We start from the raw sequence: 20083 nt of genomic DNA on the forward strand, positions 1-20083 counted from the left end.
TTGCTGGCAATGACAGCCTAAAGTCTTGAACTCATGGACATCCTGTTATTTAATGCTCTGCCAGGCCTTTACTGCAGCGGCCTTCAGTTGCTGTTTGTTTGGGGGCCTTTCTGTCTGAAGTTTAGTTTTCAACAAGTGAAATGCTCAGCTGGGTTAAGATCAGGTGACTGACTTGGTCAATCAACAATATTCCACTTTTTTGCTTAAATAAACTTCTGGGTTGCTTTGGCTGTATGTTTTGGGTCACTGTTCATCTGTATTATGAAACGCCACCCAATTTGACTGCATTTAGCTGGATTTCAGCAGACAGTGTGTCTCTGAACACCTCAGAATTCCTGTGTTACCATCATTAAACACTAGTGTCCCAGTGCCACTGGCAGCCATGCACGCCCAAGCCATCACGCTGCCACTGCCATGTTTTAGAGATAATGCTGTATGCTTTGGATCATGAGTTGTTCCACACCTTCTCCATACTTTATTCTTGCCATCATTCTTGTAGTGGTTGATCTTGGTTTCATCTGTCCATCTGTGTGTCAAGGTGAACAAGCAGACTCAAGCACAGGACTCTGAAAAAGTTTTGATTCAAGAGAGTTTATTTAAAGAGGTAACAGGTGATATATACAATAGTGTGGGGAAATAGAGCTCCGGGGAATCCAGGGGAAAGTGACCACGTACACACTCCTCTTCTCACTTGCCAGTCACTAACTTGTCCTCGCTCCCACTCCACATTACCGTCCGCTCATGACGAAGTCCAGGGAAACATGGAAGGGCCCAGGAAGGTCTGTACACAGGGAGATAACACAGGTTAGAGATCCACAGAACACGACAAAGGAAAGCACGATAAACTTGAAAGAGTCGGGGCTGCTCTCACTGAAATAGCACAACCATCCAGCGATGACTGCGGTGAATCCTCTGTATTTACCTTCATGCAGTCTTCTCTTTATGTAGACTTAGATATCAACACAGCTGCCTCCTGGAGAGTGTTGTTTACTTGGTTGGCTGTTGTGAAGGGCTTTCTCTTCATCATGGAAATGATTCTGTGATTATCCACTGTGGATATCCAGGTATTTTTGCCATGCTGAGTTCACAAGCTCTTTCTTTGTTTCTCAGGATGTGCTAAAGTGTAGATTCTGTCACTCCTAATATTGTAGCAATTCTTTTTTTTTTTCTGTTTTCACAGCTTAAGGATGGCTTGTTTCACCTGCAGCTCCTTTGACCTCATGTTGTCTGTTCCCAGCAAAATTCCAAATGCAAGCACTACACCTCAAATCAACTCCAGATCTTTTATTTGTTTAATTGATACCGACATAACGAAGGAATTGGCCACACCTGCCCATGAAATAGCCTTTAAGGCAGTTGTCCAATTACTTTCTGTCCCTTTACAAAGTGGGTGGCACATGTCAAGGAGCTGAAACTCCTAAACCCTTCAAGGGCCAATTTGAACATGGATACCCTCAAATGAAAGCTGAGTGTCTACACATTATGCTCATGCATATGCAAATTAAATAACTGGAATAATTTTCAGTTAACAGGTAAAAAACAAAACTTGCGTTAGTGTCCAAATATATATGACCATAACTGTACATTCTACAATGTATTCTACATTGTATTCGCAGATGTTGCATAAGTCATTATAGCTGCTATCCAGCCCCTAGCCAGATGCCAACACCTTATAAAGGTGAAATTTGGCATGCATTAGTGAAGAAACATCACCAGCTAAAATTTAAATAAATGACTTTTTCTAGAAGCAAGTCATCTTACTCAGTGGCCATATTAAAAAGCATCTGAGCTCTTACATGTGCAATCATTTTGAAGCATTACCTTAATTAACTTTAATTTCATTGGTTGATGAGACATAAAACTGCATGTATAAAATATCCAATAAAATCTGATTTAAAAAAATCACATAAATAAAGTCAGTCTGCCTGCTTCCAGTCCACTATATTGCCTAAAGCATTCACTCAATCATCCAAATCATCAACTTCAGGTGTTCCTATCACTTCCATAGCCAAAGGTGTATGAAATGAAGCAGTCTGCTTTGTGAAAGAATGGGTCACTCTCAGGAGCTCAGTGAATTCCAGCATGGTACCATGATAGGATGCCGCCTGTACAGCAAGTCCAGGTGTGAAATGTCCTCGCTACTAAATATTCTACAGTCAGTGAGTTGCTATGATCCCCAATCACTTTCACTTTGTTATAATACCACTAAGTGGTAGGCCACATAAATCAGATGCTGTGGTGTAAAGCACACCGTCACTGGACTCTAGAGCAACGGAGACAATGTGAGGGATGTCTATTTTCTCATTTACATCTTTCTCTTTGTCTGAGAGTAAAATTATCACATATTAACATTTTCTTCTTCCCTGGGACAGCCACTGGACCTTTAGTAGCTGACAGATTGTGATCCAGAATGCACAGAAACAGTTTGTCATATTTGTTGAAATGTTTGAAAAGAAAAAGTTACTCTGGCTTGCATCACTTGTTTAGCACTAGCTAGATGCTTAAGTGAAGTGAACACTTCAGCTTTATTGATATTTCAACTATGAATGCGTGACAGGGATGAGACTGAAAAAAGGATGAGGTGACTTAATGGTTTCCATGGCATTAGCTGAAAGCACCACCAGACTCAACAATAAACTGGCTTGACATTATTTTGTATTAACCTGCTCATTGCATTTCATAACTCCTTAACTGAAAGGGCCAGACAGCTGTTCATTCGAGCTTCCATGAATAATTATTGGGCAAAGTTCATGTGACATCACATGAAAAATATGAATAGCCTTTAATATGTGTGACTAAAATATGAATAACAACTGCACATGCAAAAACATTGTCATTCATGTATATCAGCTAATTTTCGTCTTACTGTCATTTATATGTCAGTGGATTATAATTACTCTTAATAGACGAGTGTTCGCATCTATATGAGGATGCATTTTTAGCTTCAGGAGTTCCATAGAAAAATCTGTCTGCTGAGATGGAAAAAAAGGAGAGAAATTTCCAACTAAAGAAACAATAGTGTCTGAAGAAGCATGAAAATGCATATTTTTCCAAAGTGTTTCCTTGAGAATATAAGCTACTTTCATTTGCTCCCTAATTCAAAAGGGGTCACCGTAGTGGATCGCACCAAATGGTTTGTTTGGCAGATTTTTTTATGCCAGATTTTCCAGATTCAAACCCAGGTGTAATGACCAAAAGATAAGACTTGGGTTAAAATAACCAAGGCAGTGAATGTTGTTTCCACTGAGACAGACTGTGCCTCAAGTTAAAAAAAAAAAAAAAAAGTGCATAAACTGGACAAAGAGCGGCAATGCCTATGATCCATAAAATCTTCCAGACAGGGGCTATGCAAGTCATTTTATTTAATATTTTTATTATAAGGACAAGTGAGGTTTGTCTGAAGCGAATAAAATTCATTCATTAATGAGGTGTTTCGTTACAAGTATCCCATTTGTCACACACATTAAATGAATGTTGAGTCTTTCACACAGCAGACGTGTAAAAAATGTATGTGAGAATAAAATGCATCATTAGCACGATGATGCAGCTTCTGTGCTTCTTGCTAAGCTTTTAATATATTTAATGAATGATGCAGAATTGTGACAAAACTTACAGACTTTGCATTAAAAAATCACCAGTGTGAAAATTCCCATTCCTGCTTCAGTCACTGTGGAAGCCTGATCTGAAGGTTGATTGCTTCTCTTCGGATTGCTCTATACAAAATCATTTAGACTTTGATTTGCAGAGCTTACCCTTCTCCTGTAACTTCTCTCAGCTGCTCCCTTCTCCCTATCATTTCCCCACAAATACCACTGAATGTCTCTCAACAGTACATTCTCTGGGGCCATGTCAGTCTGAGAGAAAGAGAAGGGATCCTGACATTTTCTTTTATCCTCCTAAGACCCGAACTCTTTCATGGCATGTATTTTTAATTTCTCTTTGCTATTTGGGCTGATTGGGACCTGATGAATGTAAAAACAAAGCAGATTTTTTTTTACCTGATTCTTGTTTCTGAGAAAAATGAGATCCACAAATGAGGACATTTGCTTTAAATTTCGAAAGAATGGTGGCCGTATGTCCTCGTAAGTGGCCCTTGTACAGCAAGGCATAACCTTACGCCTAATATCGTGTTGGCATCCTTTTTGTTGCCAACACAGCCCTGACTTGTCGAGCCATAAACTCTACTAGACCCCTGAAGGTGCGCCTGGGTATCTCACACCAGGATGTTACAATAGCAACAGATCCTTTAAGTCCAGTAAGCTGGAGGTGGGGCATCCATAGATCTGACTCGTTTGTCCAGCATATGCTCACTGAACCATTTTTGTTTTCATTGCCAAAAGCATCACACTGCCTCCACTGGCTTGTCTTCTTTCCATAGTGCATCCTGGTGACCTGTGTTCCTCAGAAGAAGTCGGCCATCTGTGTGCTGTAAAAGAACATCAGACCAGGTCCCTGTCTTCCATCGCTGCATGATCCAGTTTTGATGCTCACTGTTTGTGCTTTGGCAGTGGACAGGGGTCCGCATGTGCACCTTGTCAGTCAGGGTCCAACACGGCAACAAAATGCAATGAAATGTGTGTTCTGACACCTTTCTATCAGAACCAGCATAACCCTTAACAACAATGTGATCACAGTAGCTCATCAGTTGTATCAGACCACAAAAGTTAGCCTTCACAGCCCATGTGCATTGCTATACATGTGCTTGTTTGCATGTGTGTGTGTGCATGCATGTGAGAAAGTGTGTTTTTCTTGTCTCCTTTCTTGACGTAATTCAAGTCATTACTTTTAGCTAGATGGCCAAAAGGTGTCATCACCCTTAAGTTAAACACCAAAAACCAGGTTCACTAAAAAGTTTAAAGTGACAGTTTTTTTGGTCTATTAGAGGACTTGGTGGATAGGTGTGCATGTTCTCTTCAGACCAGAGCTTCAGATACTGAACTGCTTGTCTTGTCTTTATTCCATTTGGGTCAGTGACAACGTTCTTTAGGGCAGTGATCCATGACTGATTTCCTTCTGGAAGAGCAGAGCGAGGAGGAAAAGAAGCACCGTTAACCACAGAACCTGAATATTGGCTAGAAGTAGTAGCCCTAGGAGGTTAGAGACTCTCGCCCATTGTTACACAGAGTGACAGAGTCTTTGTTGTGGGATGATAAATTAATAAATCAATAGACATGTAACAAGACAGCAGTTCATTCCATATGAGTAGCTGTTTCAGGAATGTAAACAAAAACGTAGGCATGATTCAGCTCCTTAAAAGTAAGAACAAACATGAAAACATACCTGATTTAATTTTGACGTCTTCTGCTTGAACACTTCTGCACTGCTTCTTGTGCTTCTTGCCATTTTAAATTGCTCCAGTACTTTCTTACAGAGAGCTTGTTGGGAGCCTAATCAATCTGACTATGATTACTGCCCAAAAAAAGTTTTATGTTTTTTTTAAAATACATAAAGGAAAAAGTTAGATAATCACCTGCTGATACATAACTGGCAAGCTTTAAAAGCCTGAGGATTGCTTAGTGGGGACTCCTGCAGAGCATACACCTGAATCTGTTAGTTAAACAAATAAATGGCTGCATGTATTCTAACACATTTCACTCGTGGCCAATGTGAATCAGCTCAGCCAATATGAACAGATGCATTCTCTGCAGGAAAGCATTCAGATGTAAGAAGCACAGACAGCTGTCCAGGAGCGGGTACTGCTTCAAATGGCACATACACAGCAAAGCAAACAACGACAAGCCACCTGAGCACTGTGATCTCTCCGGCCTTAGACCATATTATACTTGATCAGCATGACCTGCATTTTGGCTTTGAGCAAGTTATGACGCTTTTGTGGGTTTCACACACCATGGGGCAGATGCAAGGACAAGAAAAATGTATTTCAGTATATATCTGCTCCAGGCCCAAGGACAGACTTTTCCTGTATGACTGAGGGGCTCACCTGAGGCGACTGTCACCAGGAGATGAAGAACTTGTATTGCTTTCAATGCTTTCTATGGTTACAAATTGCTCTGATGGTCATATACCAAATGGTGCTGGCTTTGAGGTCACTTCTATCTGAAAGAGGAGGGGCAGAACAATGGATCTCGATCTTCTTAAAGCATAAAAGGATGCAGAATGTGTCACTGGATGAGATGAGCTGGGGGTTAAAAATACCAATGTCAAGCTCAGCAGGCTTTTTTCTTTGAACAATCATTTGTCACTGAGCCTGAGATGTAATCTCCTTTGTCCTTAAGTTTCTGCGTGTTTTTCAGTCTGGCACAGTGTGAGTGTCATACTCTCACACCCCTGTAACCACACATCATCGTCTGTCTTTCTTAAGTATTTCTGCTGATTGTCTACGGTGACCCACCATGGGATATCAAATATTTTGGAGAACTCATGAAGTGATTGGCGATATATATACCCTGCAGCATATCATTACAGAAGAGGCTCAAAGCGAATGTGCAAGTTTTGTGTTTTGCACTTCACTCGACATTTAGCTCAAAGTGTGTGTGATCCAAGCTGCACTGAATCACTGAATACAAAAGGGATGGATTCAGAGCTGGCGACTGCTGAAGTTCAAATGTTAAGACAAAGGAAGACGTGTAACCTAAAAGCCCAGATCAACTCGACACCTTCACACCTGTCAAAGAGCACAAGTGTGACACTTTAACAGGTACAGACACTTCATACTGAGCTTTCTTTACAAAAGTGCTCCTTGCAAAACAGCTCTTTACAGCAGGAGAGACATCCTGACAGACCGAGTGTGGTTCAGGGCCCTGACAGGAAAGCACAAACATCTCATGCTAACCCGTGCAGCAGTTTGGAGGACAAAGCACCTCTGTCAGCCTCACAGCAGATGTCTACATTAGGTTTCTGTGCTTGGCACAGCCAAAGGACAAACAATTACATTTGGGGTTGTTGGTTGGGATTGGGGAAAGGTAGACGTATGTATCTGCATGTTTTCCATGTGTTGTAAATGCATAAAAAACAAACATCCTCACATGTATGAATTCTATAGAGTCATTATCATTTGACATCATAATTATTCACCACATGTGTCCAGAGCCTGTGATTACTCTTGCAGAACACTAGTGCTAGTACTCCCAACGAGTAACATGCTAAACCACAGCATGGAGAATGAGATCCTGCAATAGACCTCAATTGCTAAAAACATGCATGTGTGCTTTTTAAAATATGTTATTGAATTATTCATAGTGCTATTTTTAAAAAGGATGCCAAACTTAAGTTGCTGTGTGCCCCTATGTTTAAAAAAAGTCTGTATCCAAAGTATATTTTATTCTTTTTCTCCATTCAGATACCGTGAGAATCTGCATGGAGAAAGAGAAGACAAGGAATCACATAAAGAATTCACAGCCCCGGTGGGTCTTGTATTTGATGACCCTTTGCCCTTTCTCATGTGCCAGAGGTGAAAAGACAAATAAATATGTAGGAAAGAGAGGAACATCTGCAGCCAGGCACATTTTCCCCAAATGTGTTTGTTTGCATAAGATTTTAACACTAATGTTAAGATTCTATTAGAGATACCATATGTAAAACAAAAAAATAAATAAAAGGGCAATATTATGCCAAAGCCTTTGGCACCTCAGTCATCTTAGGCATTACTTAGGAATATGTCCCTCGTGTGGTCTCCCATGTTCTCTTGATAGACAGCCCCAAGACATCACAGTGACAATCAGAAAGAAGACGAAGTGACAGGAACATTCACTTTGTGCAAGAATGAATACACTGTCTCTACATATCTGTCTGTTTCTTTCTTTACTTAAAACAAGCTCCTAAAACAATGACGGGAGCGTCATTTGAGTCAGGCAACGATCCACAGGCCAGAAAGAGACCACGTTTGCTTAGAGCAATGTCAAGATCACTAAAAGTAAGAACAAAAATTAACACTATATTTGTGGCTGCATGGACTGAATATGTCGGGGTTAATTAATTTGACAAAACAGAAAAGGTTTTTGTGAATGTTCTAGCTGTTGTGGACAAACAGGTAAGAATAAAGTGCTCTTGCACCATATGCCACCTCAGGTAAGGTGTAAGGTGGAGACAAAATAGTGCCCCAACGATGCCCCAGAGATGAAATGGTTCTTTTAAACATCCGATCACAAATATGCAAATAGGGCTTTTCAAAAATCAATTAATGCAGTTGAGAAGAATTGGTGTAAATAATTACATTTAAATGAGGGATGTAGCCCAATTAGATGGCCCCGTTTCAGAGCCCTGTTGCTGTGCATGCACGCTCACTGAAATGGGACAATTAAATGGAGGAGAGCCATCATTAGTGTCTCAACACTTTTAACTTGTTCGTTTTAAAACGCTGCGCTACACCCTGCTGAAAATACTGCATGGGTTAGTCCTTAATATATTCTCTGGCTTGTTTATTCCCTAACAACCTCTTAACCACAGGATTTAGCCACATGATATTTTCAGGGCTGGAAAAAAACATTGAGTTTGGTTAAAACAGCAAATCAAATTAATTTTACATCCAGTCCAACAGTCACAAACTAAAGCCACTATCTTGTTTTTTTGTTGTTGTAGTTTTGTTTTTCTTTCCCTGGAGCCACTTTTTTTCTCTCACTAACACTGAGCATCATCATAATGAGATGTATCACAGTTTCTAAAGTAGTAAATTTAACATACTATTTAACCATAATGATGTTTAGCTGATGACCACTATAGATGTAGGAGGTAACGGATTTTTGACCAGGGTCTGGTTCATTTTTGAAGCTGGATCACACACAGTACATTCACATGTATAACCCGTTTGTGCAAATCCATTGACTCTCCAGGCTATAATTATACATACAGTTTTTTCGGGCCCCACTGTAGAGCTTTGTTGAGCTTGGTGTTGTTTTCAACCTTGCCTAACCTCGAGCCTCTGTTTTTAAGGTGCTTCCCATTTTGCCTGTAAGTGAGCCTTGTCTAGAACTTCTCCAACTTCACCTTTCAGCCAGAAGTTCAGCTTTCTTGGCCTGCTACAACTCTCTCGTCAGTGAACCTGCTCTGCCAACCGCCTGCCAGTCTGCCTTTCACCTGCCACGTACTTTCCCGGATGAGCCACGCACCCCTGGGAAACTTCAGTACAGCTCACCATCACTCGCTTCAAAGTGTAAACAAAGCTATTTCTGTTATCAGCTTTGGTCTGAGTACTGCCTTTTGTTTTGTTTTGTGTGGCATGTACATTTTATATGCATAAAATCTTGACACCTATAATGACTATTTTGGCTTGTTAGGCCCCTGTGGTTGTGTCTCAAACCCTCTGCAGTGTTAGATTTTGACTGCTTTGTGCACTTGTTCACGTGAATGCTTTTACTAAGTAAGACTGGTAAGACTGATTATGCTCTCTTTGCATTTAACCTCCTAGGACCTGGCATCTACATATGTGGACATCACATTTTGGGTTGTCTGGACCAAAATACTAAATTTTGCTCTACAAGGGCCTGATATCCACTTACTAGGACATTATACTACCACTGTTCTATCCAAATTTAAAACGAATGTCCTCATATGTGGATCTCATTTTTCTCAGAAACAAAAATAAGGTAAAAAAAAATCTGGCAATTCTTTGTTTTTACATTCATCAGGTCCCAATCAGCCCGAATAACAAAGAAAAATTAAAAATACATGCCATGAAAGAGTTTGGGTCTTAGGAGGTTAATACTGTGTCACATGTTTTTAAAGTTTTAGCAGTTGAGTTGTACATGAAGCTTAAGAACTTGATTTACTCACGTGCAGCACCGCTGGAACCTCTGTTCACACTGCATTAAAATCATACATATGAAAATGTATATTTCAAACTGAAATGTTTTATCTTTATGTAATTTTAAATGCTGCTTGCTTAATTTCTTTGCTGTTGTTAGAATTGTATTCAGCCCATTTAATCTTTGATTTATGCACTCATGTACACACCAATCACTGAATCTTTTTCTAAATTATTATTTTTACTGTCCTAAGTTTCAAGTTGTGGCAAATCTTCTACCCACCCAGTGGCATGGAGTTGTTTCCAGTAGTATCAATAATAACTAGGTGAAAATTTATACACAGGGTTAGGACAAGGACCTAAGTTTAGCTTTAATTAGTTGGTTGGTATCAGGTACGTAGCCAGCTGGCTACTAATGAATGCTATTCATGCAGATATAGAGCAGAGATACAATTATGTGGCATAAATGGCAAAACCCCACTTTTACAAAAGATGTCCAAAAGTCAAGGTTTAGCTTGAAAAAAAAAAACCCCTCAAAAACCTCTCAAAAAAACAAACAAACCCCCCCCCCCCCAAAAAAAACCCCCAAAAAACAAAATTACTTGGCTAATAATCTAAAGAGTCTGAAACAGTATCCAGTCAGCCAATGATAAAAGAAAGTAACACTGAATGAAGTAACATAATTTCCATGAAAAAAAAGTAGAATTAAGTATACACATGTTCAGTGTCATAATTATCATGGCAAACAGGCTACAGTCGTGCTGTTTTGTGTTTTTGTGGATAGTAGAAATTCATGGATTTGAGGTCAGAGCAACCAAACTGGGAGCCCTTGTAGATGATGCGCTCTGCCCCGCTGTCGCTCAGAGTTTTGAGAAAATATTTATTTCCCTTTTATTAATGAATGTTTTTACAGTGGTTTACAGGTATTCTCTGTTGTTCTGGAACATTTTTTTTTGTTTTATTACACTTTTTAAGTTATCAGCTGATACATTTCTTAGAACAGCTCAAACATACAAAACAACCTAGGCAAACAAAATAAAAATAAAAAACAGGCAGGACCTTTACATTATTTGTCAAAAAAGATGTTTTACATAAAAAAATATAGTAATTTCCATCAAAATGACAAACTTCTTTGACACTGTACAAATCTGGACATGTCGCTGTTTAGATGTTTGACAGAATGACAGCAGTTTCTGAGATTTTGTTTCTAATCTTCTAATTTCCTGAAAATGTCTCATCTTTTAAGTGACCTAATTGCTTTTGCAGACAGTGAATGCTTCCACTATTAGTGTTGCTTGACTCCTGTTATGTATTGAAGAATATTTATCACAATCTGAAGATGCTGAATTGTTTTGCATTGTTCTTTAAAATGAGAAAGAGCTGTTGTTATATTTGCACATATTGTGAGTGGGATAAACATTTTTCCTGCAGCGATTACACAACACAGTCAGCTACTTAGAGGAATATCAGTTGAAAACAGATTGTCATCAGTATCGCACCTCGTGCTCTCCCCTGTAGTGTTACGGGAAGAACCAAGCGGATCCAGCAACTATATTTAACTGTTATCAGAGCAGACTCCTCCATGTTCACAGTTTGTTGTAACTGTGTTGTGATCAAGTTCTATGAATACTACGACAAAATGTTACAACCAGTCATATCACTGACTTACACCTGTGTCCTTGGCAGATTTTGACAGTTATGTGGTTGTTTCTGCATGCAATCATCTACACAGCGAAATAATGAAAGGATCTTTCATGGTGTAAAACTATTTTTAGCTGATAGAAACATTAAATTGAACATTTGTTTAAATTATAGACAATGTTGCATCATAGTTTACCTAAATGCACTAAAACAATTGTAATGCTAACAAAAATGAGGACTCCTCTTATGATAAATGCATCGCCTGCAGAATGAGAGAATGCGCCTGTGCTCCTCTTAGCTATGTCATCTTTTCATTATAAATAAAAAACCATTTAACAATAATCGTATCTGTACAAATGACCTCTCCGACCTCAAATGAGGTTTTAGGATGAAACTGATGACAGACAACAGCAGTGTACTGGGCTGGAAATGTTAACTGAGTTTATATTTTTGATCAAAGGGAAAACAGAATCATGTATAAATTTTTATGATTGTTTTTATGATTTTACAGTGGAACAGTAAAAAAAAAAAAAACTTCATTCAAAGCATAAATTACATATTCCTGGGAGCGCTTAAGGTAATTATTATTGCATTTGCAAACCAAACTAGCTAGCTACTCTTCGCTAATGGCTCCTGGGCTCTACACTCTCTTCTAAATAGAGTACAGTCCTATATATTAATAATAATAATGTGGTGACAATCAAAATGCCAAACGCATGGCTTCAAATGTTATTTGAAAAAGTCACATCTGTTCCTAAACAAGTGTAATTACAACTTAAAACTAATACTGAAAATCCTTGAATAAATCTTGAATATTCAGTTTCCATTCTTTGAACTAATTGCCGCATATAAACACATTCATGTTTAAAATAAAGTACATTTAATACAGGGTATATCATTAAATAAAGACTCACTGAATGTGGTTTTAAACAATCAACAGACAATGTTGGAATATTAGTTACCTTATAACAACACCCAATGCTGTGTTTTCTTATAGCTATACACATAAGATGTATAACTATGAGTCTATATATAATCCAAATAAAAAATTATATACGCACACTAAAGCCCAAATGATGTGTTTTTGTTGCCAAAAACACCAACCCTTGTTTCACTTTTATTTAAACTTAAATACGAGTAAAAATACCTTCTTCGCCAGGCTCGAGTCAAAGGAGGGTGATAGACAGATACAGCCCTGACAGGTTTACAAAATGTTGCTTCACACATTCAGAAAGAGAATTTGTAACTAGTAAACACAACCCAAATATATTAAATGTTTTATTTTAAGTTGAAACTCTTCTGCAGTGCTATGCATTGATATTTGTATAATCCCTGCAGTCACTGGGGATGAATGGTGGGGATAAATCAAATCTGATTGGTGCCTCAACTTTCAGCTGCAAGTGCACAATGCCAGGGTCTGCTTCTCTGTATATAGCTAGTATTGAAGTGTGAAATCATCCCTCTGTTTCACCAGCATGTCCTCTGATGGAGACTGCATAACAAATAGATGCACTGTCTTTCACGACACACATGTATTTACAGGAAGACCGGTTCTTAGCTACTAAAGGGCAGGCTCTAAGCCGTTAATCACTGTAGTGAACGAGTCAATCAAGCCAGCATCGTCCTACCAGACAGTGAAAATTGATGCATCTGGCATGCTGTAAACCAGGCTAGACAGACATGCATACACCTCTGAACCATTTCAGATAGAACAGGCTTGGGGCAAGCCCAGGGAGGAACAGCAGACCAGCAGAGAACAACAGATCCATCTTCTTCGTCTAGAGAAAGGTAGTGGATGCAGGGACAGCGAAAGGTGGGGATGCAGTGACATTACACAACCCAATTCACAACATCAAATCCCTCAGAGATAAAACCACACTAAAGGGCAGGTCACAGATCAGGACATTTTGACTGGCCGACTCATTTTGCCCACACAGTGGAGATCACAGGTGTACTGCAGCAGGCAAATAACATTCACACAAACTTTCTTTTAAAGACAATTTCTTTAAAGAAAAAAAAAGTGTAGTAAAGTGACGATTATGTTCAACAAAATAATAAATATTAAAAGAAAAGTTATGCATGTGTTGCAGCTTTAAGGCAGGGATGACTCCGGGAGTTACTTTCTCACTGCATATGCTTTATTTCACAATCAGATCGATAACAAAAACATACAGCAGTTCCTCTCCAACTCCTAGCCCTTTGCTGCGGTGGAAAAAGAATGACTCCAATCCCCTTCAAGGAACATACGTACAAAAGAGTTTTCCTGACACACCAATGGGGCGTTCAATGCCATCTTGTAAATATGAGTACTCTGGCAGAATAACAGTTCAAATGAAAAATACACCAGAACAAACAAGCAAACAAAAAAGAAGTGTGGGGTACCTTTGAACCAATGAACAAAGTATAACAATTTATACTTTTTAACATAACCCGGCCCCGTCAATATGTGTATCTCTCACACATGGCCTTCGAAAAGCACTTTAGAAGCAATTCATTCATGTTCTCATTCACATGTTGCCATAGCAGGCACGCTCATGCATCCGTGCAATGTTCACATTCATTGATAATGGGCGCTCACGTCCACGGGCACACTGTCAACGAGGAGATGATTGCTTCTGTTCCACATTAGGCAGCGCAGTCGGAGTTGGAGTTGTGTGTCTGACGCTCAGTCTGCCCTAGGCATACATCACATGCAATCTCCATGTGAACATTTATTCCTCCGTGCTCATGTTTTTTGTATAACAATCTCACTTCACTGCAGCATGCACATGAACAAATGTGTAAACGCAAGCAGGCGCTTCTGTGAGTTGTTAATGTGAAAACAATAACGGAGCACAATGCACCCTGTCGGAAGAATAGTCACTGGTACATTTGTACTTCATCTCTGCATGATGCCATTATGTATGTACATATGTCCACTGGTGAAATTTCTATTTCCATGTAAGCAATGGTGACACTTCACAGACTCACCAGCCTGCAAGTAAAATCACGTTTTTGGTACCAATAGTCACATTTCAATATATTAGCATTTTTTAATTACAATCTTAACACTTTTATCTGAGAAATCTTGTCGGTGTAAATATGTCAAATGCAGTTTTAACAAACTCTTCTCCAAACTCCTCCTCTTCAGCTTCTTCAAATTTATAGCCATGAAGAAAAACCACAAAAGTAAGTCATTTCAGCTGGGATCTGCATGATTGGTAGCTAGATCGTCTGCTCCATCAGAAAATTTTCCATCATCAATACATTACATCAAAAAAGAAACAAAAGTATTAGGCCACACCTTTATCTGTGAATTCAGGTGTTTTCAGTCCCATCACTGCAGGTATATGAAGTCATCACCCAGCCATGCAGTCTGCATTTTCAAACATCCGTGTCTTCCAAAAACCTCACAAAATTTTAGTGTGGTGCTGTAAAATGTCACCTCGTGAAATTTCTTCCCTCCTTGATATTCCAGGACCAACTGTAAGTGGTATTATTGCAAAGTGAAAGCATTTCAGGAGCCACGGCAACTCAAAGCAGTAGACCACTTAAAGAGGTGCGTAGTGTCTCCAACACTCTGCTGACTCAAAACCTCCTCTGGCATTAAGATCAACAACAACTGCGCACCATACGGTGATGAGATCTTTGGACTAAAAATGGGTTTTATATATAGTAACTTAAAATATATATAGTAATTATATATAAAGGAATGCATTGCAGCGTTACACATGATTTGATCCTTGGAGCTTACTGTATCATTTTACACTGTTTGGTACTATCTTCTACATTGATCTGAAGCTATGTTTTATTTCTTCATGATTCAGTTAAGTGTTTCATTGCATTACATTTTCTTACAAAATTAAAGGGGATTTTATTTCTTTCGACTTTGTTCCCCAACTTTGCCAAATAATGTTTGCTACAGAAAATGTATCTAACTGAATCTAATCTCAAAGAATGAGGAGATTTAGAAAGTGCATGCCGTATGTCCTTGTAGACAGGATTGTAGAAGGAAATATGAATATCACTTCAACTAGCTCACACAACAAACAACGCCTGTCCTCCTCTGGCATGGCATTAAACAAATGGTAATGTTCCTGAACGTACCGTAACTGTGCACATAGAAAACTGAGCGCTTCTTTAAATGTCATGTGCTCTTCAAGATGGGATATTTATGCTAATCAGTGTAGGACATCACAGCTAAACTAAAGTCAGACATGACTGATCTTCTCCATAGTAGGTTTAGTAGAAAATGTTCAATTATCTGATCATCAGCTTAAACACGTAAACTAGAATCTTGTACTTGATGACTTAAATCATCATCAAATTGTTAACAGAAGACACAAAACACCTTCATGCTTCACATCATACTGTTCGGGACACCGTCCTCTTTATTTATTACCCAGAACAGGTAACAGGTACCCGATAAAGAGATTTAACGGCATAATACAACTTCCAGTACATCTATCAACACCTGAATTTACCAGTCTATAAAGCAGAAGTTTCCCAAAAGTGAACTCAAATGTCTTCTTTATATGAGAAGCAAATGTAGGCCTGCCTACCTATATTTCTCACATATAATGGAAGTGACTGTATATACATGATCAGTATATACCTGCTCTAGCTTTTCTAAATCCATCTTGCCCATCCCTGAGCAGGTCTGTCGTCTTACAGTTATGAACACAGCCAAGAAGACTGATGCTAATTAAACAAAAGCACACATTTTGTGCGTGTGCATCTCTCTCTCCAGGCCCCAGAATGTTGCTGCATAAATAAGAGAGACTGATTAGCAGATATACACCAGCTGTGCCAATCACCTTCACCTGGCAGTGCTCCCTGAACCACTCGACCCCATCTCTCCTCCTGCAGCTGAGCTAAACCACAGCTTAATGCCACACATTTCTTTAACACTTAGGAATATGTTTAAAAACAGCCCCTCACTGTAATTTTAGGTATTCATTGTACCAATCTTTAACTTGCTTGCATCTACTTTGGCTATAGTATTTTACTCCTAGTTCAGTTTTACTTACACACCGACACACTCTATTTGTTTACACTGCATAAAATGATGTGTAAGACACGGCAGTCTAAACCTATACCTATACAAAAGCAATACAAAATCATGGTGGTGGCTCAGTTTTTACCTGTTAGCTTACCATGGTAACCTATGGTGAACACATGACGTGGTCTGGACCAGCTTATGTTCAGAGTTTTGATTTAAAGTCATCTGAAAGCTCCAAGCTTTAACAGATTATTTTTGTTACAGTGTTCTTTAAGTGCAATATATATTCTGCTGATGCAAAGTGATTTATATATGCAACTTGTAGAGCTGAATAAGGTCCAGTTAATAAAGTTACAGCAGCACAAACTGTTTGTTACATCTAAATGTATTCAGATTTCGATGGTAATGCAGAAAATGTCTAATTTTAATATGTTTGGTCTCAGTCTACTCTGAAGTCATTCAAACATTTATTTTTTTTTTGGCTATGGACCACAGGCAGAGCCATGCACACCTTTAACCTTTAATGCTTACGTTTAGAGTTTCAGACCTCTAAATGTGTGGCTGAAATAAACAGCAGAACTAAGAGTGCACTGAGGAGTAATATTGATAGTTTAGTATATTTAGTCATCTGCTTTCAGGTTTGTGATGATAAAATCACAAAACTAACAGCTGTCTTATTTTATTTTCAGAACCAGTGATTCAGTTCAATTCAATTCAATTTTATTTATATAGCGCCAAATCACAACAACAGTCGCCTCAAGGCGCTTTATATTGTACAGTAGATCGTACAATAATAGATACAGAGAAAACCCAACAATCATATGACCCCCTATGAGCAAGCACTTTGGTGACAGTGGGAAGGAAAAACTCCCTTTTAACAGGAAGAAACCTCCGGCAGAACCAGGCTCAGGGAGGGGCGGGGCCATCTGCTACGACCGGTTGGGGTGAGAGATAAAAAACAGGACAAAGACATGCTGTGGAAGAGAGACAGAGGTTAATAACAGATATGATTCAATGCAGAGAGGTCTATTAATACATAGTGAGTGAGAAAGGTGACTGGAAAGGAAAAACTCAATGCATCATGGGAATCCCCTGGCAGCCTACGTCTATTGCAGCATAACTAAGGGAGGATTCGGGGTCACCTGGTCCAGCCCTAACTATATGCTCTAGCAAAAAGGAAAGTTTTAAGCCTAATCTTGAAAGTAGAGATAGTGTCTGTCTCCCGAATCCAAACTGGAAGCTGGTTCCACAGAAGAGGGGCCTGAAAACTGAAGGCTCTCCCTCCCATTCTACTTTTAAATACTCTAGGAACAACAAGTAGGCCTGCAGAGCAAGAGCGAAGTGCTCTAATAGGGTGATATGGTACTACAAGGTCATTGAGATAAGATGGGGCCTGATTATTTAAGACCTTGTATGTGAGGAGCAGGATTTTGAATTCAATTCTAGATTTAACAGGAAGCCAATGAAAGGAAGCCAAAACAGGAGAAATATGCTCTCTCTTTCTAGTCCCTGTCAGGACTCTTGCTGCAGCATTTTGGATTAGCTGAAGGCTTTTCAGTGAGTTTTTTGGACATCCTGATAATAATGAATTACAGTAGTCCAGCCTGGAAGTAATAAATGCATGAACTAGTTTTTCAGCGTCACTCTGAGACAGGATATTTCTAACTTTAGAGATGTTGCGCAAATGGAAAAAAGCAGTCTTACTTATTTGTTTAATATGTGCATTGAAGGACATGTCCTGGTCAAAAATGACTCCAAGGTTCCTCACAGCATGACTGGAGGCCAAGGTAATGCCATCCAGAGTAAGAATCTGGTTAGATACCATATTTCTAAGATTTTCAGGGCCGAGTACAATAACCTCAGTTTTATCTGAATTAAGAAGCAGAAAGTTAGCGGCCATCCAGGTCTTTATGTCTTTAAGACATTCCTGCAGTTTAACTAATTAGTGTGTGTTATCTGGCTTCATGGACAGATAGAGCTGGGTGTCATCTGCATAGCAGTGAAAATGTATGCTATGTCTTCTAATGATGCTGCCTAAGGGAAGCATGTATAATGTAAACAGAATTGGTCCTAGCACTGAACCCTGTGGAACTCCATAATTAACCTCAGTGTGTGAAGAGGACTCTCCATTTACATGCACAAATTGGAGTCTATTAGATAGATATGATACAAACCACTGCAGCGCAGTACCTGTAATACCTACAGCATGTTCTAATCGCTCTAATAGGATATTATGGTCGACAGTATCGAATGCTGCACTAAGGTCTAGCAGGACAAGCACAGAGATGAGTCCACTGTCCGAGGCCATAAGAAGATCATTTGTAACCTTCACTAAAGCTGTTTCTGTGCTGTGATGAGCTCTGAAACCTGACTGAAACTCTTCAAATAAACCATTCCCCTGCAGATGATCTGTTAGCTGTTTGACAACTACTCTTTCAAGGATTTTTGATATGAAAGGAAGGTTGGAGATTGGCCTATAATTAGCTAAGACTGCTGGGTCTAGAGATGGCTTTTTGAGTAAAGGTTTAACTACAGCTAGCTTGAAGGCCTGTGGTACATAGCCGATCATTAGAGATAGGTTGATCATATTTAAGATCAAAGAATTAATTAATGGCAGGACTTCTTTGAGCAGTTTTGTAGAAATGGGGTCTAAAAGACACGTTGATGGTTTGGAGGAAGTAATTATTGAAGTTAACTCAGAAAGATCAATTAGAGAAAAAGAGTCTAACTTAACATCAATGGTACTAAGAGTAGCTGTAGATAATATTACATCTGTGGGATGATTATTGGTAATTTTTTCTCTAATGATTAAAATTTTATTTGTGAAGAAGTTCATGAAGTCATCACTAGTTAACGTTAAAGGGATGGTTGGCTCAATAGAGCTCTGACTTTTGTCAGCCATACAGTGCTGAAGAGAAACCTGGGGTTGTTCTTATTTTCTTCAATCAGTGACGAATAGTAAGATGTTCTGGCTTTGTGGAGGGCTTTCTTATAAAGCAACAAACTATTTCTCCAGGCTAAATGATGATCCTCTAAATTTGTGACACGCCATTGCCTCTCCAGCTTATGAGAACCAGTGGTGTAACGTGTAACTTACAACTAACTTAAGGAAGGATATATGTGTTTGGTTGATTATTTCTTTATCATAATAATGCTTATTGACATTATTTTTTATACTGTTAGCAAGCCTGTTTATTCCCCCTTAAATGGTACCAGATTACTAAGGAAAATGCATTTGTGCGTTTGATATGAAGCAGGAGGACAGAGAAACTTGAAGTCAGTTTTTGAAGTTATTTTGCATTTTCACTGACGGAAAGAGGAAAAAATAATAAAAAGAAGTTCATGTTTATATGTTTATATGAAGAAGATAATGGATGAAATAAATGAATAAACTCCCCTTTCAATAAATTAAAAAAATGATTAAGGCATAGTTAAATTAGAATTTTTTATTGATTGATTATGATTTTTCTCCTTATAAAATAAAACTAAGCTCTATGTTAAAGGTGATTACAAAAGCAGAAGTGGAAGCAGGTGTACCAGGACTTTTAGCAGCACATCGTTTAACTGACATACAGCTCCCAAAAATGGGCTCAAGAGTTAGGGCTACTGCTCTGACATTTCCATAAATAGAGAATTTCACCACTTTGTTGCACCGCTGAGATATTTTACACATAAAATGTAGCAGCTGTCATCTGTTATGGTACATTTTATTGTTATGTCCTCTGTTGCAGTTATGAGACTGAATCAGTCATCAGCAAGTG

At 38.8% G+C, this 20083-nt stretch overlaps 1 long non-coding RNA gene across 2 annotated transcripts in view; it reads right to left on the reverse strand.

Annotated features, from left to right (window-relative positions):
* Nucleotides 1–251: 251 nt before the first annotated feature.
* LOC309707646 overlaps nt 252–20083 on the reverse strand; it is a 60658-nt gene continuing 40826 nt past the window's right edge. Inside the window, exon 5 of one of the 2 annotated variants that reach the window (XR_014277039.1) lies at nt 252–781. This is a non-coding gene — a long non-coding RNA (uncharacterized lncRNA). Of the gene's footprint in view, nt 782–12998; nt 13120–20083 lie in introns of those variants that run through there. The other variant, XR_014277040.1, reaches the window with a different exon arrangement.

The sequence above is a fragment of the Aulonocara stuartgranti genome (assembly GCF_965226115.1).
Source record: "Aulonocara stuartgranti genome assembly, chromosome: 6".
In the NCBI taxonomy this organism is placed as follows: Eukaryota; Metazoa; Chordata; class Actinopteri; order Cichliformes; family Cichlidae; genus Aulonocara; species Aulonocara stuartgranti.